The following is a 25,310-nucleotide window of genomic DNA, read 5'->3' on the forward strand; positions in this document are numbered from 1 at the left end:
ATCAATGAAACTCGTCGTCCAAAACTGCAAATCACGCGGGTAAGAGGTTGAAGATGAAGTATCAGCTGGGACCGGTTCGACCGGTCCGACCGGCGATCAGACCGGTCCGAACCGGTTCAGACAGTAAAATTCATGCAATTTTCAAAATTAAACAAAATCGGTTGGGAATTTTCACAATTAAACCTCAAAATTGCACTTAGGGGCCTGAATATTATCTAGAAATGCAACTTTTCCCAAAAGTTCTCACCAATTTATGCAAAAACCCCAAATTTTTTTAATTTGCCCAAATTAGGGAAATGTTCAATTGGATGTCAATTTGATAAAATTGGACTACGAGACCCATACCAATCGATTCAGAATGTTCAAAAACCTTATGGGTAGCCCAATTGTGTATAGAAAGTTTCTCAATTGAAAGTAATTTCAAAAATTGGCCAATTGAGGGACTAAATTGCAAATAATTTGGAAATTTTGTGCAATCTGTGCAATTCGCGCAATTTATGGTGCAATTGATCAAATTGAAGTTCAAAGGGACCACAATTGAATGTCTAGACTCCAAATGTGCAAAAATTGCAAATAAAAAGACTCAATTGGTATTTTTTATGCAAATCCAACCTTAGGCATTGTGAAGAAACACCTAAAATTGAACTTAATTTTCAATTTTTCTTGAGGTCAATATGAAAATGGAATTAAAAGAAAAATATTGGATATTTTTGTGTATTTTTGTGACCTCGAAAGGTATTTTTTTATGCATTTTCTAATATTTTCCTATTTTCCGAAAATATTAAAAAAAAAGTGAAAAATATGAAAAATTATTTTTTGTTCCAAATTGGTTCCTTATGCTTGGCCAAGGCTTCCAATGTTGATTTTTAATTTTTTTGATTTTTTCGTGAATTTTTAGTAATTTTAGAAAATAAAACTAAAGGAAAACCGACTAAAAATTCGAGTGTCAACAACCGGTCAACGACCGGTCAACCCGGTCCGACCCGACTCGGACTCACTCTAGGCTTATACGACGCCGTATACGTATTTATCTATTTATTTATTATTATTTTTTTTTATTTTCTAATACTTTTTTCTAATATCCGAATATATAGAAAAATGACGGACAACCGAGATCAATCTTGGAATCAATCTCGCTCGTCGATCTCTCCTCGTACGAAACGACGACGTCCCAGTCTACACACTCAAAACGACACCGTCTTCGCTTAAATCAAATGAGCGGTCACGATTAAAACAACAGACTCGATCCGAACCGTTCAAACCCTTTGCACATGAAACGACGACGTTCTAGCCTTCTTCTATTAAAACGATATCGCCTAACTAATGGAACGGACGGTCACGATTAGAACTGAAATCCAATCTGGGCCGTTGCTTCACTCATACCAAAACGACGCCGTACCTATTAGTATTACGAATGGCCACGATTAATCCTAAAACCAGATCTGAACCGTTCATTCCTATTGAGGCCTAAACGACGACGCTTCTGATGTTCCTCCTAAAACGACGTCACCTAACTAATGGATGGACGGTCGGGATTAAACCCTAGACTCGATCTCGACCATTCAACCTTCAAATGCCCGTAACGACGCCGTTCATTCCTAAGCTAAACGGCAACGTTTTTGACTTCTTTTATTTTCTAACTAATATACCTAATATCCGAAAATACAAAATAACGATCCGACGGTCATAAATCAAACTAGGCGAATTATCCTAGCCGTTGGATCGCGTCCGAGTCGGCTCGCTCGCGCCAACGGCCGAGCCGACTCGGATCCGGGGTGGACCAATGGGGATTCGACACGTGGACGTTGACTACTTTGACCGAGCCACATCGGTCGTCTTCAACCTCGCGACTATGACAGAATGGACGGCCGGAAGCTTCCGGCGATGATCCAACGGTGAATCTCCGACCAAATCTCACGAAGTCAACTCCTATCGACTCATCTAGACCTCCAGTTTCACATATATCAAAATCAAATGAAATCATTAACTAAATCTCGAGAACCGGACTATGCACGGTCGCGACATTGCAAACTTCGATCGAGCAATATAGGGCAAGATAGACCAATTCCTTCACAAAATCACATCACGGGAGGTCGAGAAGGCTTACCTCGAACTCGGATCGAGTTCGGAAAGGCTAGAAAAGCCTGGCCGTTGTTCGGCCGCACCGAGGGATATGGGAGGCTCGACTCATGGATTTCGGGTAAGATCGATGCAAAGAAGATATGCGAACATGATTAGAAGTGGTCGAGGAGCAAAAGGCACAAATCAATTTAAGAAATCACGCATGAAGGAATGATATGCCATGATCGTGCAGAGTTGGAGCCCGAGGATTGACTCACCGATTTGGAAGTTCTTTGGTTGGTTGAGCTGGTGCGATCAACTCCCCGAGTCACTACGAAGCTCCTGGACTAGTTTTTAGACCTCGATTCTCTCTGGATCGGTCTCACGAAGATCTCACGGTCTCGCCTCTAAAACTGGTTATGGCCGCTTCTGAGAGCTTCTCTCTCTATCTCTCACTCTTTCTCTCTCTATTTTGTTGGTGAGCGAACCAAATGAGCCTCCCCTCGTTCTAGAATCCTCCTCGGGCTTTTATAGTGAGTTTTCAAAAAAAGGCGCGTCCGGGCAAAGCTTCGCCGACTCACTTCGCACGTGCCCACGCGTGCGAAGTGAGCTGGACGGTGACGGGGACGGAACACTGTTCCGTCCAAGTCCGTTTGACACTCCGGCGTACGCGAATTGAGCTTCAATTTGGCAAATTCCGCGAAGGTTGACTTTCTCGTTTGGCCGGAGCTTTGATCGGCTCGCCGGAGCTCCTCCGGCGAGCGTTGGTCACGCCGTTGGTCTCAATCGGCGCGGCTTAACCTGCACCACAAAACCCCTACATGAATTAGACCGATTATGGCTGAATTGAACCTCAATTTGGTTGTTGAAATTCGACCCTCAAGTCTGCAAATCGTGCCTCTCATTTGGGGAAGATGAAGTACTGTTGCGGACCGGTTCGACCGGTCCGACCGGCGTGTCGGCCAGGTCCGAACCGGTTCGAGCAGTAATTCTTGCACAATTTTCAAAATTAATCCAAATTGACTGGGAATTCTTGCAATTAAACTTCAAAATTGGATTCAGGGGCCTAGATATTACCTAGAAATGTGGTTTTGCCCAAAATTTTATATCAATTTGCACAAAAACCCCAAATTTTTCTATTTGCCCAAATTGGGGAAAACTTCAATTGGACGTCAATTTGATAAAATTAGACTACAAGACCCATCCCAATCGATTCAGAATGTGTCAAAACCCTAGGGGTGGTTCAATTTTGCATAGAAAGTTCCTCAATTGAAATTAATTTCAAAAATTGCAAAATCGAGGGACTTAATTGCAAAATTTTTGAGAATTTCCATGCAATTTGTGTAATTCGCGCAATTGAGGGCGTAATTGATCAAATTGAAGCTCAAAGGGACTGTAATTGAATGTCAAGACCTAAAATGTGCAAGAATTGCAAATAAAAAGACTCAATTGGTATTTTTTATGAAAATTCTACTCTAGGTGTTGTGAAGGAACTCCTAAAATTGAACTCAATTTTTGATTTTTCTTGAAGTCAATATGAAAGGGGAATTAAAATAAAAATATTGGACATTTTTCTGTATTTTTGTGACCTCGAAAAGTATTTTTTATGAATTTTCAAGTATTTTCCTATTTTCCTAAAATATTAAAAAATGCGAAAAAAAAAGAAAAATTAATTTTTGTTCCAAATTGGTTCCTTAAGCTTGGCCAAGGCTTCCAATGTTGATTTTTTAATTTTTTTAATTTTTTGTGAATTTTTAGTGAATTTTGGACAATAAAACTAAAGGAAAACCGACTAAAAATTCAGGTGTCAACATTGTGGAAGCGGCAAACAAGAACATTAAGAAGATATTGGCCAAAACAGCTGAGAAATATCGAGACTGGCATGAAAGATTGCCATATGCTCTCATGGCCTACCGAACCTCAATTCGTACTTCAACCGGGGCAACTCCATATTCTTTGGTATACGGTATGGAAGCGGTCCTACCGGTAGAGGTGGAAATCCCCTCTTTAAGGATCCTGTCTCGGGTAGAACTCACAGAAGATGAGTGGGACCGGCAGAGACACGAATAATTGAATTTGATTGATGAAAAGCGATTGAAGGCTATCTGTCATGGTCAAAGCTACCGGAAGGAAGTAGCCAAGGCTTTTAACAAGAAGGTCAAGCCTAGAAATTTGGAAGCGGGGATGCTAGTTGTGAAGAAAATGCTTCCGAATGCTCAACATCCAGGAGGCAAATTCATGCCATATTATGAAGGCCCCTACATGATTCAGAAGGTCTTGTCCGGGGGAGCTCTTATACTTGTAAACATGGATGGAGAAGAATTGGCAAGTCCGGTGAATTTAGATGCCGTGAAGAGATATTTTCCTTAAAATAAAATTGAGCTTCGGAGCGATTGATGAGCAGATCTGAGTCACATAAGATCTTTGCATTCGCATGACATTTGCATACATGCATCTGCATACATTTGTATTTTTGCAGGTGAATTGGGAGTCACGAAGAATCCTATAGAGCGATGGACCAAACAGGGAAGTCACCTTTGGAATTTAAAATTTTGAATATCTTTTGATTGTTTCCTTTTGTTTTTGCGGGAAACAGGAGCTAACATCCGAAGGAGACAAGAAGAAATCACTTCGGAATTTGAAATTTTGAATATCTGGAACCGATTGTTTCCTTTTGTTTTTGCAGGAAACAGGAGCTAACATCCGAAGGAGACAAGAAGAAATCACGTCGGAATTTGAAATTTTGAATATCTGGAACTGATTGTTTCCTTTTGTTTTTGCGGGAAACAGGAGCTAACATCCGAAGGAGACAAGAAGAAATCACTTCGAAATTTGAAATTTTGAATATCTGGAACCGATTGATTCCTTTTGTTTTTACGGGAAATGGGAGTCAACATCCGAAGGAGACAAGGAGAAAGCCGCTTCGGAATTTGAAATTTTGAATATCTGGAACCGATTGATTCCTTTTGTTTTTTACGAGAAATGGGAGTCAACATCCGAAGGAGACAAGAAGAAATCACTTCGAATTTGAAAATTTGAACATCTTGTGCTTGATTGGTCACTTTTGTTTTTACGGGAAACGGGAGTCAACATCCGGAGGAGACGAGAAGAAATCGCTTCGGAACTTAAAATTTTGAATACCTTGAACTGATTGTTTCCTTTTGTTTTTTACGGGGGACGAAGCCAATATTTGAAGAAGACAGGTTTGAGGTTCTCTTTCTTTACAAAGAATTTTCATACACCATCGTGCTTGAAATTGAAAAAACTTGGATTTATAGAGCCACAAGGCCCTTTCAAAGAGACATTCCTTCACAAGTTTCGGAGACATCTTTTGAATATATCTTTTGATGAGAACATTTTGCAAACGATGAATTTTGATGAAAACGCCCTGAGTTTCTATAAAAAGGGCATGCTTTGAAAGTTTTTCAAAAGAATGATCCTTCAGATGAAAAGAGGCAGGCATTATCCTCAAACACGTCCTTGATACACTTGAGTGATGAGTGAGAGTGATAGAGGGAAAGAGCTTAATTTTGGGACGTAGGGATCATTCGCGATGATTACATGGATTGAAATGATGAAAGACATTTCCATTTCAAAATCATCCATACACATTTATACCCCTTGATAACCAATCTGAGCCAAAAGGGAGAATTTTTATGAATATGACCCTGTCAAGAACCACCCGAGAATGGGGCATATTTGGAGGTTCATTGGATGATTCCTTGGAGAAAAGATCGGGTAAGACTTTATTGTGCTAACCTGCATCAATCTTTTTGTGATAGCTTCAGGTGATTTCTGGCAGAGACTTGGAACACCTCAAAGTGAAGAAAAGCATTTCATTTCTATATCCTCAAACACTTACCCGTTGAAGAGCCAATTTGAGCCATTGAATATTCATTTCTAAACCCTTGTTGGTGATCACCTCCCCACACTAGGGCAAACAAAGGAATTACCAGCAATGAGTCAAAAAGCATGATCGGAAGAATTTTGATACTGGTCTCCAAAAGAGCCGGTCAATGCAAAAAAATGATGAAGAATGAAAGGGCTAGAAAAAGCAAAGTGCCTAGTAAAAGCAAGGCCAAAGCCCATGAAAAGAACATCCCTAAAAAGGGGCAAATCCTAAAGAAAAATCATCAAGATGAAAAGAGGAAAATCCTCAAAGTCAATTGAACAAAAATGATCGTGAACCTACTGCAAAAGCAAATGAAAGCTGGAAAAATGTCAAGGTGCTCACCAAAGTTCACCCCTCTTTGAAAATATGGCCGTTCTTAAAGAGCCCACCTTAACCCAAGATACAACCTGTCACCAAGACTTTTCTAATCTAAGAGGTGTTTCAGGTTGATGCAAGAAATCATACGAGAAGCTACCGCTTAAAGAGGTAAGTACAATCCTGTCTTATCATGACTTCGGGGTTCTTGACTTGTAGACCCGAAGAAGCTATTGTTAATCAAAATTCATTTCTAAACCTTAAATTGAATATCTTTTGATAAGCCTTTGACCTGGCCTGAATTACGGTCCCTTTTAAAATGCCTTCTCTGATTAGTCAGAATGTATGCATCTCGAATGATCCCGAAACCCCAAGGTTAGGTTTCCTATGAGCGGATTTGAATATTGAGAAAAGCCTTCCCAAATGGTGAGAAGCCCTCTTGGATGAAGGAAAACTCTTTTGAAAAACTTTTAAAACAACCTTTTTGTAGAACACTCGGGATGTGTCATTCAAAATCCATCCTCAGTGAAATTTGAACTTGTGATTAGACACATTTCCTTCGCAAATACACTTTGAAAATTTGTCTAAGAATTCTTAAGTTTCTCCCCAAGACTTAGAATTGTCATTCTAATGATATTTGATTAAACTTTCTGCAGGTTCCCTGGTGACCCCAAATCCTCGGAAAAGTTACATTTCAAAGATTTGATTAACTTGAACTTTCTGCGGGTTCCCTGGTGATCCCAAATCCTCGGAAAAGTTGCATTTTAAAATTTGATTAACTTGGATTCTCTGCAGGTCTTTTGGCATCCCCGGGTCCTCGGATCCTCAACTTTGAAAATTTGAAATAGGGTTTGAGCTCACGTAGGTACACTAGTCAACCTAGGTCCTCAAATGGCACCCTCTCGGACGGTGAGTAGCTGCATAGACGAAAGCCGATCTGCTTTTTAGAAAATTTGAAATAGGGTTTGAGCTTCTATAGGTACACTAGTCAACCTAAGTCCTCGGATGGCACCCTCTCGGACGATGAGTAACTGCATAGACGAAAGCCGATCTGCTTTTTAGAAAATTTGAAATAGGGTTTGAGCTCAGTAGGTACACTAGTCAACCTAGGTCCTCAGATGGCACCCTCTCGGACGGTGAGTAGCTGCATAGACGAAAGCCGATCTGCTTTTTAGAAAATTTGAAATAGGGTTTGAGCTACGTAGGTACACTAGTCAACCTAGGTCCTCGGATGGCACCCTTTCGGACGGTGAGTAGTGTCGCGACCCTCCCGGAAATTTCCTTCCCGGGGGTGGAATAGGGCTAACGAGCCGATCCCCTCCTTTTTATAGACATATATATGTGTGTGGGGGATCGCGAGTCTCTCCCAAGACCCATTACTCGAATCGCGATGTCGGGTAAAATTTTTCAAATATCGAAATTGACCTTGTGTGGTCGGGTGGCATGTGCGAGATGTACATGCAATTTGGAGTCGCCACCGATCGATTTATTAGAAGGTACGATCGGAAAACCTTACCGAGCGGTCGGGAGAAACCGTTCGGTTCCGCGAAAACCGGAGATTTTGGGTCCGGGGATTTGTTTACGCCAAGTTTCATATTTGACGCCCTTTCGGTTACCGATGTTGATTGTTTTTCTAACCTAAGATTTCATGCAGATGCGATATCGGGTGAGGTAGGCCCTAAAAAAATCTAAGTATTCATACGGATGGGATTTTTCTATCCTAATCAATCACAATCGGCAAAAAAAATAATGCGCAATCAAAATCATTACAATCGATCAAATCAATCAATCAAGGTTCAATATGTCTAAAATGGCCCTATCGGCCCACACAAAAATCAATTTTGGGTATCGGGGTGATTTGGTAAAAATTTGGGGCGGATGGCCCGGAAGGGTAGAATGGTCATTTTTGGGGTTTGGGACCCGAAAATCACAAAATTTCGATTTGGCCAGTTGAATGTGGCCATTTCTCATTTTTTGTGATTTTCTTGAATTTTTCTAATTTTTTCTATTTTTTTTTTGAATTTTTATTTATTTTTCAAAAATATTGGGAATTTTCCGGATCGAAATTAATCAACCCTCGTAGTCTCAAAAATTTTCGATCCAGACTTTATGAGTCCCGAATCGATCTACAAATTTTTAGAAATTTTTTATGAAAATCTGGGAATTTTTATGAATTTTCTAAGTATTTTTACAATTTTTTTGGATTTTTGGAAATTTCTTTTTATTTTTTATTATTTTTTATTAACAAACCGGACCGGGTCAACCCGGTCAACGGCCGGTCAACCCGGTCCGACCGCCCTCGGACTCACTTTAGCCCTATACGACGCCGCATTATACTTATTTCTAATTTTTTTGAATTTCTAAACTAATTTCCGAATATTCTGAATATACTAAAAGAAATGGACGGCCAAGATCAACCCTTAAATCAATCTCAACCGTCGACTCGATCAAGATGAAACGACGACGTATTTAGCTAATAGACGAACGGACACGATTAAATCTACTAACACGATCCGAGCCGTTGATTCCTTACTAAACTAAACGACGACGTATTAGGATCTGGACATAAAACGACGCCGCATAACGGATCAAGCGAACGGCCACGATTCAACTTTGGATCTAATCCAGGCCGTTTAACCTACATACACTCAAACGACGACGCATCGGTTTTAAACCCTAAACGGCGTCGTGTCTATTATACGAGCTAACGGTCACGATCTCTCCTAAATTTAATCTAGACCGTTCAATCCTTTTCAAGCCTAAACGACGTCGCTCGGATGCTAGTTAAACGACGCAGTTTTTGATTTTTCGATTTTCTATCTAATATAAACTAAAATTTGAAAACACAAAATATGATCCGACGGCCGTAAATCAAATCTAACTATTTTTCCTAGCCGTCGGATCGGGGCTGACTCGGCCTATTCGCGCCAACGACTAGGCCGAGTCGGCGATGACATGGACCAACCACCGAATGCCACCTAGGACGTTTGACCACGTTGATTGCCACATCACCTTCGTCTTCTTCCCCTTGACGACGACTAATGGACGGCCGAGAGCTCTCCGGCGAGATCCAACGGCGAGATCTCGCCGGAGTGACTCAATACCACCGCCGATCGACTCGATTCCCCCTCCCAGTTAACATATCAAAGAATCAAACCATTCTCACAGCTAAATCACAAGAAACAAACCATATACGATCACGGCATCTCAAACTTCAATCGGGCATTATCAAGCATAACTATCAAATCATATCACACGGAAGCTGGAAGAGGAGGTAAGTGAACTTACCTCGAGCTCGGATCGAGCTCGCAAGGTCCGAAACGGCCTGGCCGGTGTTCACCCGGACCGAATAAGGTTGGAAGTTCGACTCGCGTGATTCAAGGGAAATCGATGCAAAAACGAAGTGCGATTGTGGTCAGTGATGCTCAGAGATGAAAACACACACATCAATTGAAAGGATCGTGCTCTAGAAGTCGAGATGCCATGATCGTGCGGTTAGAGGATTGAGAACTTGACTCACACGATATGGAGGTTTGAGGTCAATCCGGGTGGTGCGGTCGCTTCTCCTCGGCTCAAGCGAACTTCCTGCAGTGGTCCGACGCTCCGATTTGATCCGGATTCGCCGGTCGAGCAACTTGCGGTTCAAGTTTGAAGCTCCGGCGATGGCGTCGCGCGAGAGCTCGTTTCTCTCTCTAACTCTCTCTCTCTCTAATCTGTTAAGCTTCGTGAGCCAAATAAACCTCTCCTTGGATCGAGAACCTTCCTCAGCTTTTATACTTGGTTTTCAAAAACGCGCGCGTATACGAATGAGTTGGCCGAGACTCCCACGTGCCAATCACGCGTTTTACGGTCACCGGACGGTGACGGAATCGTTAAGATTCCGTCCAAGTCCGTTAGATGTTCGTTTGGTACTCGGGGGAGCACAAATAGGCGCGAATTGTTCATGAATTGCAATATGTTGACTTTTGCGCACGCCGAGCCTTTGACCGGCGATTTCCCCGTGCTCCGGCGGCCATTGATCGCGCCGCCGGTGGCAATCAACTCCTCTCGACCCGCACAACAAAAGCCCCAAGTCAATTGCATCAATTACACGCGAATTAACCCTCAATTTGGCCGTTGAATCTCACTGTTCAAAGCTGCAACTCGCGGGGTTGATTTGGGGAAGATGATATTGTTCCGGACCGGTTCGACCGGTCCGACCGGGTGATCGGACCGGTCTGAACTGGTTCAGACGATGAACTTTGTGAATTTTCAAAATTAAATGAAATTTAGTGGGAATTTTTGCAATTAAATTTCAAAATTGGATTCAGGGGCTTGAATTCTATCTAGAAATGTATTTTTGCCCAAAATTTCCCATCAATTTCAACAAAAACCCCAAATTTTCATAAATGCCCAAATTAGGGAAATGTTCAATTGAGTGTCAATTTGATAAAATTGGACCATGAGACCTATGCCAATCAATTTGAAATGTATGAAAATATAGGGTAACAGTTCAATTTTACCAAGATAGTCCCTTAATTAAAAGTAATTTCGAAAATTGGCCGATTGAGGGACTAAATTGCAAATAATTTGGGGATTTGGCCTAATTCGTGCAATTGGTGCAATTGAGGGTGCAATTGATCAAATTGAAGTTTAAAGGGACTGCAATTGAATGTCTAGACCTAAAATGTGCAAAATTTGCAAATAAAAAGACTCAATTGGTATTTTTTATGCAAATTCAACCTTAGGCATTATGAAGAAACACCTAAAATTGAACTCAATTTTTGATTTTTCTTGAGGTCAATATGAAAAAGGAATTAAAAGAAAAATATTGAACATTTTTCTGTATTTTTGCGATCTCGAAAAGTATTTTTTATGAATTTTTCAAGTATTTTCCTATTTTCGAAAATATTAAAAAAATGCGAAAAACATGAAAAATTATTTTTTGTTCCAAATTGGTTCCTTATGCTTGGCCAAGGCTTCCAATGTTGATTTTATAATTTTTTAATTTTTTGTGAATTTTTAATGAATTTTGGAAAATAAAACTAAAGAAAACCGATTAAAAATTCGGGTGTCAACAAGTAGCTGCATAGACGAAAGCCGATCTGCATTTTAGATGGTGAGTCCCCGCATGGAGGATAGCCAATCTCTTTTAAATAGGTGAAACCCCTTTGTTACAAGGGTGAACCTCCCCTTCCAGACGGTGAGTAAGGTTGCATAGACGAAAGCCGATCTGCATTTTAGATGGTGAGTCCCCGCATGGAGGATAGCCAATCTCTTTTAAATAGGTGAAACCCCTTTGTTACAAGGGTGAACCTCCCCTTCTAGACGGTGAGTAGCTGCATAGACGAAAGTCGATCCGCATTTTAGATGGTGAGTCCCCGCATGGAGGATAGCCAATCTCTTTTAAATAGGTGAAACCCCTTTGTTACAAGGGTGAACCTCCCCTTCCAGACGGTGAGTAGCTTCCTAGATGAAAGCCGATCTGCCCTTTTTTTTAAAAAATGATGAATCCCTAGTGGATAGTCAAACCATTTTGAATAGGTGAAATCCCTTTGTTACAAGGGTGAACCTCCCTCCTAAGTCTTCATATCACCGCTCGACATCATACGAACTCTGACCATTGCAAATCTCCTCACGCCATTCACGGGTAATTCCATATACAGAATCTTTCAACCTCCGATCGACAAATCTCAAACCATAGACGGGTAAGCTACGGGTAAGTCTCTCTCTCTCTTCTCATCTCTCTATCACATGAAATGAGCATAAATTGAAAATAATTCCCCACGGAATCGAGCTTTAAAGCTGCGAAGGAAAGGCAATTGAATGTTAAGACTAGTTTTCTTTAAATTTTTTCCCCACCAGAGTCGATTAAGGATCCAGGTGTCACCTTGTCTTTGAAAGCAACCTCTAACCGAGATTACTTTCAAAGAGGGGCAACTGTTGACACCCGATTTTTAATTAGTTTTCCTTTAGTTTTATTTTCCAAAATTTACCAAAAATTCACAAAAAATAAAAAAATTAAAAAATAAACATTGGAAGCCTTGGCCAAGCATAAGGAACCATTTTTGAACAAAAAATAATTTTTCATATTTTTCACATTTTTTAATATTTTCGAAAAATAGGAAAATACTTCAAAATTCATAAAAAAAATACTTTTCGAGGTCAAAAAAATACACAAAAATATCCAATATTTTTATTTTAATTCATTTTTAATATTGACCTCAAGAAAAATCAAAAATAAAGTTCAATTTTAGGTGTTTCTTCACAATGCCTAGAGTCGAATTTGCATAAAAAATACCAATTGAGTCTTTTTATTTGCAATTTTTGTACATTTAGGGTCTAGACATTCAATTGCTGTAACATTCTGAATTCCGACCCCATTTCGAAGTTTATGAATAAAATGAGCATTGATGCGTTTCAATAATCTCACTCGGAATTGATCACTCTAGAGACGATCGACCGAAGGGGAATGGCTAAATAGGATAGTACGCAGACTAAAGAACTCGGCCGCGGACTAATATCCCGACCATAAGGATCGCGAGGGTACGTTCTAGACCATGTAGGTCGATCTAGGATTAGTATCGGAACAATCTGCTAGCGTCGTGCAAATGGACCGCGGGTGATTCCGCTATGCCATAGCATGATTTGTGGATAACCCCGAACCGATTCCTAACGATCGCGTCCCGCTAGGACCGATAGTTTCCCTCGCGATTACATGACAACCAGGATCGCCGTGGTCCGAATAATTCTTAAACGTGATAAAAATCACGGGTCGATACACGTAGCTCCCGAGAGCCGCCCGTCGATCCGAGATGCACCGAAACCCCGATGGGCTAATTTTTAGCGCGAAGTGAACTTCGAAATCGACGGCCGGGTATTTGAGAATTCCATTGCAAATAAATTGGATGTCGCCTCACCAGAGTTAATAAGGATTTTATATCGCAGTATGAGTCGAAAAAGTGGAGATCAAATCGCGAAGCGAGAAGTGCACCCGGTCCCGAATTTCGTTCAGCATTTTGAGAAACCGCGAAGGAAAATTTTGGCCACTTCACCATCCCATCACATCAGCCAAAATTATCAAAGAAATGGAAAAGAAAAATGCTCTTGAAGTGCCCAAGTCCCAAGGCTCATTAAAACCCCAATTTCCCCAAAAACCCCATACCTAACAACACTATTCATGTCATATACCAACCCCCACTATCTTGTCACTCTTGAATGAGGACTAGTCACTCAAATCACTCTCTCTCTCTTCTCTTGTGGGCTGATGCAATCTCTCCCTCTCACTCCCATTCTCATTTTCACTCAAGTTCACTCTCAAACTCTCTCAAGTTCTCTCATCTCTCTCCCTCTTGGCACCTCCCATTTCCGGCGACCCCGAAGTGCTACAACCGACCAGCCACCACCTTGCCATCGTTCAGCCACGACTTTCCGAGCATCTCGCCGCCGATCAGCCACCGATCAGCCGCCGTTTGGCCGCGAGGTTACCGGGAGCTTGAGGGGTGATTTTGGGCTCATTTGGAGGAGTTTCAAGCTCAAACTCGGGTAAGCAACTCCCTAATCCTTGAGTAGGCTAATGGGTTACTAATGAGCATGTTTAGGGCTTGATTTAGTGAAATTTTGGGCGTCGGGTTACTGTTCACGTAGGGATCCGAAAATGAAATAAGTGCTTGGATGGTTTTAGGAGTTGGATATGTGATCTTTTATGCTAGAAATGGATGCTTGGGCCTAATTAGAGGTTAATAAGCATGGAAATAGGACTTCGGGTTATTGTTCATCGAAGCCGCAACTTGTTCATCGCGACGGGGTACTTGTTCATTCGCGTCGGGGTACTGTTCATGGCAGAATTGAAAGTGAGAAAGACGTTTGGATGATTTTAGAGACTTGATTGGAGGTCCTAAGTGGTTTGAGATTTGATTGGGGGTGTTAGGGACTGATCTATATTGCATCTAGGGATCAAGGGATTAGTTTGTGGCTTAAATACGTGACTAAATGTCATTTGGAGCAATGTTGGTCATGAGTGAATCTAATGCTATGATATTGCCTTGAGAGTCCGATTATGCGACTAGAGCTAATGCATGTGTAATGCTATGTTGTGATGTCGATTGGGCCTTATTACTATTCGGCCATGGCGTGATGAGTTGAGAAATTATTAATTGAATCGGTGATGTGCCCTAGTGCATTTGGCCATGTGATGAGTGGTGCGAGTCAATTATTAAGAATTGGGCTTGATTTCGCGTGTACTCGATCATGAAATCTTGTTTATGTGAATCGATTGAATTGTGGGCATGGAATGCGATTTGCATGATTTGTGGATGAAAATGTTATGAATACCCCGATGCGCCTATAAGACGCGGGGAGTGTACTTGAATACCCCGATGCGCCTATATGACGCGGGGATGGTGTTTATGAATACCACGATGCGCCTATAAGACGCGGGGAAATGTATTGGTAAATGTGATGGTGAGATGAATACCCTGAGGCGCCTATATGACGCGGGGAAGGTGATACGATTACCCCGAGGCGCCTATATGACGGGGAGTGTGATTTTGAATAGTCCGAAATGATAATTGCGGACCCGATTCTTGGAATTGATCCCCTTGAATTTATTGCCATGCATTGTGATTGAATTGTTGATAAGTGCCTAAGTACGAAGCTTGTTACTATAGATTTGGTGGAATATTGATTTGAAGTGTGCATGGTGTCAATTCTCTTTAATTGATAATTTCGAGGTTATTATTACTACTAGTGGTATGTTGGGTTTTGGTCTTAATAGAGTTGGCTTGGAGGTACTTGTTATCCGAGCGAGGCTTAGGGGTTAGCTTATTGAGATTTATTCTCATAGTTGTATCCCAAAACCTTTTCGGACCCCCGACCCTGAAAATGTCGCCGCCGCTTTTGGGATACCGAGACGAATGGACCGTATAGTGACCAAATATGTGATAGGCGATGGTAGGGTGTACTATAGGCACTATAACACCGATTCGATGGAGGAGGAGGACGCTGAAGAGCCAATGGAGTCCGACCCGGAAGATGTGCCACCACCGGCGGATGTCGCGGATCGAAGACCCGAGTAGGGCCCCTTACTTTTTGGTACATCCCGATGGATGGATGTGGTCTCGTAGAACGCCTACCCTTAGTTGTCATATATTTTGTGGGAACCCTATTTACCCAAGCCGATTGTCTCCCTTGTATCCTCATGTATTTTGTCCTTATGCGTGGTAAGAACGATCGTCTCTTTATGTTATGAAAAATCTCTCGTCTTCTAAAGTCATTCTGTTTAATTCTACCATTTGGGTGTTGCATCGCTTCCGCATGTGCATATTGCATCGCGTTCAAATTTATTGTCTTGTCGATCCTGGAAGATATATAGCGAGTGAGGGATGTTAGCGTGCCAAAAAGGACACGGGGCGTGACAATTGCAGTCCCTTTGAACTTCAATTTGATCAATTGCACCTTCAATTGCACGGATTGCACAAAATTCCCAAATTATTTGCAATTTAGTCCCTCAATTTGCCAATTTTTGAAATTACTTTTAATTGAGGGACTATCATGGTAAAATTGGACTGTCACCCTATGTTTTCACACATTTCAAATCAATTGGCATAGGTTTCATAGTCCAATTTGGTCGAATTGACGATCAATTGAACATTTCCCCAAATTGGGAATTTAGAAAAATTTGGGGTTTTTGTTGAAATTGGTATTAACTTTTGGGCAAAAACACATTTCTAGATAATATCCAGGCCCTAGAATCCAATTTTGAGGTTTAATTGCAAAAATTCCCACTCAATTCTGATTAATTTTGAAAATTCTATGAATTTTCTTGTCTGAACCGGTTCGGACCGGTCTGACCGCCGGTCAGACCGGTCAAACCGATCCAGAACAGTGCATCTTCTTCCCCAACTCAGCCGCGCCATTTGCAGATTTGACAATGAATTTCAATGGCAAAATTGAAGACCAATTCGATACCAATTGATTCAATTATGGTGGGGGTTTTATTGTGCAGATCAATAGGCGTCGATCGCCACCAACGCCACGGCCAGCCGTCGCCGGAGGTGGCCGGAATTGCAGGTCAAAGGCCCGGTGAAGCGGAAAGTCAACATTCTCAAGTTTAAGGCTAATTCACGCTCGTTTGTGGACGATTGAAGGTTAAACGGCTTTGGACGGAATGTTAACCAACTCCGTCGCCGTCCGGCGACCTAAAACCCCGTGATTGGCACGTGATCGCATCACCGACTCAAGCTCCGACGCGCGCGTTTTTTTTTTAAAATCTGAGTATAAATAGCCGAGAAGATTCCGGACTACAAGGAGGCTCATTTGGTTCACCACACGAACGGAATAGAGAGAGAAAGAGGGAGAAGTAGAGAGGGAGACTCTGAGTAACAGCTTCGCCGGAGCCTTGAACCAAGGCTGTGCAACTTCGGCCCGGGCGATTCAGACCACTTCGAACCACCGGACTGCCACCGGAAGCTCGCCCGAGCTCGAAGAAGAAGATCGCACCAGCTCATTCAGCCAAAAAACCTCCCAAAACGGTGAGTCGACTCTCCGAGCTTCGTCTTGTGCATTCATGGTAACTCACATTCGTGAACTCGATTCTTGCAATTGACGTGTGCCTTTTCTCTTCTGAACATCTACGACCACGAGCGCATTCCGTTTTTGCATCGATTTTGCCCGAGTAACTTGAATCGAGCTTCCACATCGCACGGTCCGGCCGAACTTCGGCCAGACAAATCTGGCAACGGCGGGTTCGATCCGAACCCGAGGTAAGTGTTCTGAACTCACCTTGAATGATTCTGAAGCTTAGATTTAATTGTTATGCTCTGTGTGATGTGATTGAGTGCTGAGAAATCGATCTCGTGAGAGCTTTGATTAGTCGTGATTTTATGGATGAAATTACCCGATTCCGAGATATGTCAAACTAGATGTTTAGTCGAGTCGATAGGCGTTGGTTTGGGGTCGTTCCGGCGAGATCTCACCGTTGGATCTCGCCGGAAAGTCCTCGGCCGTCCACTACGGTCGTCGCAGTGAGGAAGACGAAGATGACGTGTCGGGGTCAGCTAGTCAAAGGTCCGAGGTGGCGTCACGTGATTGGTCCACGGTGGCGGCGGCTCGGCTCGGCCGTTGGCGCGGACGAGCCGAGTCAGATCTCATCCAACGGCCCGGATTATTAGTTGAGTTTGATTCTGGGCCGTTGGATCTTTATTTTGTATTTTCGAATATTCGTTTATATTAGATAGAAATTAGAAAATAGTAAACGGCGCCGTTTAGCTTAGGGGATGCGTCGTCGTTTTATCCTTATGAAGAACGAACGGTCTAGATCGAGTTTAGAATCAATCGTAGCCATTCAAGGTTTTAATTCATACTGCGTCGTTTTTGTTCTATATGAGTGAACGGTCCAGATCAGAACGAAGGTTTAATCGTGGCCATCGATACATTTAGCTAAGGCGACGTCGTTTTGCGTATAGGGTCAGAAACGTTGCCGTTTTGATTCGAGAGAGATTGACGGCTCGGATCGAACTTCGTGATTCAATCTTGGTCGTCTGTATATTAGAGCGGTGCGGCGTCGTTTCGTTTATGGCAGAGTCGACGGCTGAGATTAATTCACGGATTGATCTCATTTGTCCATTCATTTTCTATATATTCGGATGTTAGGAAAATGTTTTAGAAAAATTCAAAAATTAGGATATATAGGTACGGTGCCGTTTTGGTGTTGCGGGTGAGTCTTGTGGGCGGTCGGACCGGGTTGACCGGCCGTTGACCGATTTGACCCGGTCCGGTTTATTAATAAAAAATAAAAAAATAATAAAAAGAAATTTCTAAAATTCCAAAAAAATCATAAAAATACTTAAAAAATTCATAAAAATTCCCGGATTTTCACAAAAAATTTCTAAAAATTTGTAGATCGATTCGGGACTCATAAAGTCTAGATCAAGAATTTCGAGACTTCGAGGGTCGATCCGTGTCGATCCGGAAAATTTCCAACATTTTTTTAGAAAATAAATAAAAATTCCAAAAAAAAATAGAAAAAATTAGAAAACTTCTGAAAAATCACAGAAAATAGGAAATGGCCACATTCAACTGGCCAAATCAAAATTTTGTGATTTTCCAGTCTCGAACTCCCAAAAATGACCATTCTACCCTTCCGGGCCTTCCGCCCCAAATTTTCACCAAATCATCCCGAAACCCAAATTTGAATTTTGTGTGGGTCGATAGGGCCATTTTAGACATGCCAAACCTTGATTGATTTGATTTGATTGATTGCGATTATATCGATTGCGCATTTAATTTTCATGATTGTGATTGTTAGGAATAGTAAAATCCCATCTGCATGAATACTTAGAATTGTTAGGGCCTACCTCACCCGATATCGCATCTGCATGAAATCTTAGGTTAGAAAAAACAATCAACATCGGTAACCGAAAGGGCGTCAATTTGAAATTTGGCCTAACCAAGTCCCCGGACCCAAAAATCTCTGGTTTTCGCGGAACCGAACGGTTTCTCCCTACCGCTCGGTAAGGTTTTCCGATCGTACCTTCCAATAAATCGATCGGTGGCGACTCCAAATTGCATGTACACCTCGCACATGCCACCCAACCACACAAGGTCAATTTCGATATTTGATAAATTTTACCCGACATCGCGATTCGAGTAATGGGTCTTGGGAGGGACCCGCGATCCCATAATAAAAAAAAATATATAAAAAGGGATCGGCTCGTTAACCCTACTCGCTCCGCCGGGATTTGATCGACCGACGGAGAGGGTCGCGACAGCTATGAATGCGGTTCCGTCCGTTGAGCTATCGTCCATGGACAAATCCAAAGACTCGAAAAGTAGCGGGCACTCGATCCTTGCGTAGAATAATCCTGCGCTCCCATGTGTATACATCGGGGACATCAATATGACTTCGGGGCGCCATCTATCCTAAAAAAAGGAAAATTGACCTTCAACCTCGATCACTTAAACAATCTTACAAATTGTGATGATATGCTCGTGAAAATGCATGATATGCAAAATTTAAATTTATAAAAATAAAGAGGGTAAAAAGCCTTACCAACCGATGTTACTCTTTTTTTGGGTTTTTGGTTTTAGGTGTACCAACCATCCATTTCACATGCGCATGAGACAAGTGAAGTTTAACTCTAAAGAAATAAAAAAGGCTCGGGTATTGTGACATTCCGAATTCCGACCCTATTTCGAAGTTTATGAATAAAATGAGCATTGATGCATTTAAGTAATCTCACTCTAGAGATGATCGATCGAAGGGGAATGGCTAAATAAGATAGTACACGGACTAAAGAACTCGGCTGCGGACTAGTATCCCGACCATAAGGATCGCCGAGGGTACGTTCTAGACCATGTAGGTCGATCTAGGATTAGTATCAGAACGATCCGCTAGCATCGTGCAATTGGACCGCGGGTGATTCCGCTAGACCATAGCATGATTTGCGGATAACCCCGAACTAATTCCCGATGATCGCGTCCCGCCAAGACCGATTGTTTCCCTCGCGATTACATGACAACCAGGATCACCGTGGTCCGAATAATTCTTAAACGTGATAAAAATCACGGGTCGATACACGTAGCTCCCGAGAGTCGCCCGTCGCTCCGAGATGCACCGAAACCGCGATCGGCTAATTTTTAGCGCGAAGTGAACTTCGAAATCGGCGGCCGAGTATTTGAGAATTCTAGCGTAAATAAATTGGACGTCGCCTCACCAGAGTTAATAAGGATTTTATATTGCGGTATGAGTCAGAAAAAAGTGGAGATCAAATCGCGAAGCGAGAAGTGCACCCCGATCCCGAATTTCGTTCAGCATCTTGAGAAACCGCGAAGGAAAATTTTGACCACTTCACCATCCCATCACTTCAACCAATTATATCAAAGAATGAAGAGGAAAAAGTGCTCTTGAAAGGCCCAAGTTCCAAGACTCATTAAAACCCCATTTTCCCCAAAAATCCCATTACCTAACATCACTATTCATGTCCTTCAACCACCCCACTATCTAGTCAACCTTCTCAAATCACTCTCTCTCTTCTTCTCTTGTGTCTTGTGGGCTGAAGCTACCTCCCCTCTCATTCTCCCACCTTCATTTTCACTCTCACTCAAAACACTCTCTCAAGTTCTCTCATCTCTCTCCCTCTCACCCCTCTCTTCCGGTGACGCCGAGGAGGAGCCGGCGCCGTCATCACCACCACTTCTTCTCCCCTCTTGATCGTGAACCACCGTGAGCCACCACCACCACCGAACCATCTCTCTTTCTCTCCTTTGGACGCCGGTGCAGCAAGTTCGGGAAAGGTTGCTCGTCGGTTTCGCTCGCCATTTGAAGGTGAGAAGTTAGAATCTTACCGTAGGCTTCTAGGGTAGTTTAAGTGAGGTTCATGGGTGAATTTTGGGAGGATTTCATGGACTAAAAGTGCTGCTCTCTTGTTTGAACCAAAGGGGACAGCTTGGGTTCAATTCTGGTCACGCAAGGTCGCCGTTCATCCGTCGGGTTTTCTTCACCAAAAAGGAATTGTAAGTGGCTCTAATCCTTCCTTAGGACTATGGGATACTAAGGGGCTTGGTAGCTTGTGGATTAGGAGGATTTATGGGCTGTTTGGGCGTGAAAATGGAGAGACCGGTTTTGGAAATTCTGACCTGCTATTGATCTGAAAATTGGGTTGATAAATGAGCATGTTCTTGGTTGATTTGGGTGTTAAATGATGGTCTAAGACGAGGGTTATGGGCTGAGCATGCTAGATTCGGCCTTAGGTGTGAATTGGATGTGAGTTGTTGCACGTTGTGATCTTGTTTGTTATTGCCGAAATTGTTGTGAAAATTATGGAAAATTTATGAGTTGGGACCATGTTATGTTCGGCCATGTGAGTGAAATGTGATGTTACATGTTGGAGTATGTGCCGGATCGGTTGGAACTTGATTGGAACAAAATGAGATGTTATGTGGTTTAGTTGGGGGTCGAATGGAAGTGGTGGATTGTGGGTGTGTCATAGTGTTTAAATTGATATGTGAACCTTGAAAAGTGTCAAGGTGAGAATCGGCTAATTTGTGATGCGCGAACCATGTGTTAGGTAGCGCGATTGAACCGTTGTGTTATTGGGCTTTATTTGTTATACTCGATCATTGTCGCGACCCTCTCGTCGGTCGGTCCCGGCGGGGTGAGAAGGGTTAACGAACCGATTCCCCCCCTTTTATATGTATATAGGGGATCGCGGGTCTCTCCCAAGACCCATTACTCGAATCGCGATGTCGGGTAAAATTTTTTTCAAATATCAAAATTGACCTTGTGTGGTCGGGTGGCATGTGCGAGATGTACATGCAATTTGGAGTCGCCACCGATCGATTTATTGGAAGGTACAATCGGAAAACCTTACCGAGCGGTCGGGAGAAACCGTTTGATTCCGCGAAAACCAGAGATTTTGGGTCCGGGGACTTGGTTACGCCAAATTTTAAATTGACGCCCTTTCGGTTACCGATGTCGAGTGTTTTTCTAACCTAGGATTTCATGCGGATGCGATATCGGGTGAGGTAGGCTCTAATAGTTCTAAGTTTTCACGCAGATGGGGATTTTCTATTCTAATCAATCACAATCAGAAAAAATTTAATGCGCAATCAAAACAAACAAGATCAATTAAATCAATCAATCATACAGACATGTCTAAAATGGCCCTATCAACCCACACAAAAATCAAATTTGGGTGTCGGGGTGATTTGGTAAAAATTTTGGGCGAATGGCCCGGAAGGGTAGAATGGTCATTTTTTGAGGTTCGGGACCCGAAAATCACAAAATTGGAGTCGGGCCAGTTGAATGTGGCCATTTCCCATTTTTTGTGATTTTATGGAATTTTTCTAATTTTTTCTATTTTTTGGAATTTTTACTTATTTTTCAAAAATATTGGGAATTATCCGGATCGACACGGATCGACCCTCGAAGTCTCAAAATTTTCGATCCAGACTTTATGAGTCCCGAATCGATCTAGAAATTTTTAGAAATTTTTTGTGAAAATCTGGGAATTTTTATGAATTTTCTAAGTATTTTTGCAATTTTTTTGGATTTTTGGAAATTTCTTTTTATTTTTTATTATTTTTTTTATTAAAGAACCGGACCGGGTCAACCCGGTCAACGACCGGTCAACCCGGTCCGACCGGACGCAGACTCACTCCACACAAAACGACACCGTATATATATATATACTAAATTTCTTTTTTGATTTTCTAAACTAATTTCTAATAATCGGAATATACTAAAATGGAATGGACGACCACGATTTACTATAAAATCCATCTCGATCGTCGACTCATTTTCACTAAAACGACGCCGCTTCCGGATACTCTCTACAAAAACGACGACGCACGCCTAGCAAACGAACGGACGGTCACGATTTCTTTTGGACCTAATCTGGACCGTCTATCTTTCTCGAAAACAAAACGACGCCGTGTTCACTAACTAGACGGACGGCCGGGATTGACTTCAGATTTGATCTGACCCATCCACTCTCCTATAACGAAAACGACGCCGCATCCTTTAACACCTTGAACGGCTAAGATTGATTCTAAGTTTGATCTGGACCGTTCGTCCGTTCAAACGGCCAAACGACGACGCATTACAAAGTTAAAACGGCACCGTTTCGGTTATTTTCGAATTTCTATCTAATATACTAATATCTAAAAATACAAAACAAACAGATCCGGCGGCCTAGAATTAAAAGACTTGATTTATTATGGCCGTCCGATCTACCGAGTCGGCTAAACCGATCTAACGGCCCGGTGACTCGGCGCCAAAGTGGACCAATGATCGCCCAACACCTGGACCTTTGACCGTTTGACCGCGCCACGTCATCGTCGTCTTCTACCTCTCGACGACCACAAAACGGACGGCCAGAAACGTTCCGGCGAGATCCAACGGCGAGATCTCGCCGGAATGACACCAAACCAACTCGACTCGACTCGTCTTAAACCCTAGATCAACATATCTCGGAATCAAGCATTTTCATCCACAAAATCACGACTAATCAAGCTTTCACAATATCAATATCACGAAGTTCGATCGAGCAACACAGAGCATATTAGTTCGATTCCTTCACACAGAAGCTCGAAAAGGAGTATAGAAAGCTTACCTCGAGCTCGGATTGAGCTCGCAAGGATTAGGACTGCCTGGCCAAAGCTTGACCGGACCGGCGCGAGTTGGAGGTTCGACTCGAATGATTTGGACAAAATCAATGCCAGAGCAAGTTGCGACGGGGATTAGTGAGGTTCCCGAACAAAAACGCACACAACAATTTCAAGGATCGTGCTCGGATAAGCGTGATGCCATGGATGCACGGTGATGATGTTGGAAGTTCGATTCGCTTGTTTTGAAGACGTCGAGCTGATCTGGCGGTTGCGATCGCTTCTCCTCGGCTCCGGTGAACCTCTGAACTTGATCGCCGGCTCTGATTTGCTCTGAATCGGTTGGGCCAAGACCTCACAGAATGAACTCAAACCTTCGATCGCGCGGGCGAGAAGGTAAGTTCTCTCTCGCTTTCTCTCTCTCTCTCTCTAACTTCCTCTCTCTATTCTGTTTCTTCACGAGCACGAATGAGCCCCCCCTCCCTTTCTACAATCCTCTCCACGCTTTTATACTCGGTTTGAAAAAATGGGCGCGCGGGAGCTTGAGTCGACGAGGTGAATCACGTGCAATCACGTGATTTCTGGCTCGCCGGACGGTGACGGAATCACTAGGATTCCGTCCAAGTCCGTCGAGCCTCCGTTAGTCACTAAACAAGTGCCAATTGCTCATATTCTAGGATTTGTTAACTTTCGGACGCTGGCGACTTTGACCGTCGATTCGGCCGTGTTCCGGCGGCCATTGGCCGTGCCGCCGGTGGCGATCGACGCCTCTTGGCCTGCACAACAAAACCCCCACCATAATTAGTCTAATTGGTGTCAAATTGGACGTCAATTTGATCGTTGAAGTTCGCTGCTCAAATCTGCAAATGGCGCGGGTAAATTGGGGAAGATGACATTGTTTGGACCGGTTCGACCGGTCCGGCCGGTGATCGGACCGGTCTGAACCGGTTCTGACAGTGTTTTATGCACAATTTTTGAAATTAATCAAAAACGGTAAAGAATTTTTGAAATTAATCTTCAAAATTGGACTTAGGGGCTTGTATAGTATCTAGAAATGCAATTTTGCCCAAAATTTTCTACCAATTTGCACAAAAACCCCAAATTTTTCAATTTGTCCAAATTAGGGAAATGTTCAATTGGATGTCAATTTGACCAAATTGGACCATGATACCTATGCCAATTGATTCAGAATGTATCAAAACCTTAGGGGTGGTCCAATTTTGCTATGAAGGTCCCTCAATTGAAAGTAATTTCAAAAATTGAAGAATTGAGGGACTAAATTGCAAGATTCTTTGGAAATTTTGTGCAATTCGTGCAATTCGCGCAATTGTAGGTGCAATTGATCAAATTGAAGTTCAAAGGAACTGCAATTGAATGTCTAGACTCCAAATGTGCAAAAATTGCAAATAAAAAGACTCAATTGGTATTTTTTATGCAAATTCAACCTTAGGCATTGTGAAGAAACACCTAAGATTGAACTCAATTTTTGATTTTTCTTGAGGTCAATATTAAAAGGGAATTAAAAGAAAAATATTGAACATTTTTATGTATTTTTGTGACCTCAAAAAGTATTTTTTATAAATTTTGAAGTATTTTCCTATTTTCCGAAAATATTAAAAAAAAGTGAAAAATATGAAAAATTAGTTTTTGTTCCAAATTGGTTCCTTAGGCTTGGCCAAGGCTTCCAATGTTGATTTTTAATTTTTTTTGATTTTTTTGTGAATTTTTGGTAAATTTTGGAAAATAAAACTAAAGGAAAACCGATTAAAAAATCGGGTGTCGACATTTGCCCCTCTTTGAAAGTAATCTCGGTTAGAGGTTGCTTTCAAAGACAAGGTGACACATGAATCCTTAATCGACTATGCTGGGGAAAAATCTAAAGAAAATAAGTCTTGACATACGATTGCTTTACCTTCGCAGTTTAAAGTTCTTACTTCGTGGGGAATTGTTTGAGTTC

The sequence above is a fragment of the Rhodamnia argentea genome, chromosome 3 (assembly GCF_020921035.1).
Source record: "Rhodamnia argentea isolate NSW1041297 chromosome 3, ASM2092103v1, whole genome shotgun sequence".
NCBI classification, from domain to species: domain Eukaryota; kingdom Viridiplantae; phylum Streptophyta; class Magnoliopsida; order Myrtales; family Myrtaceae; genus Rhodamnia; species Rhodamnia argentea.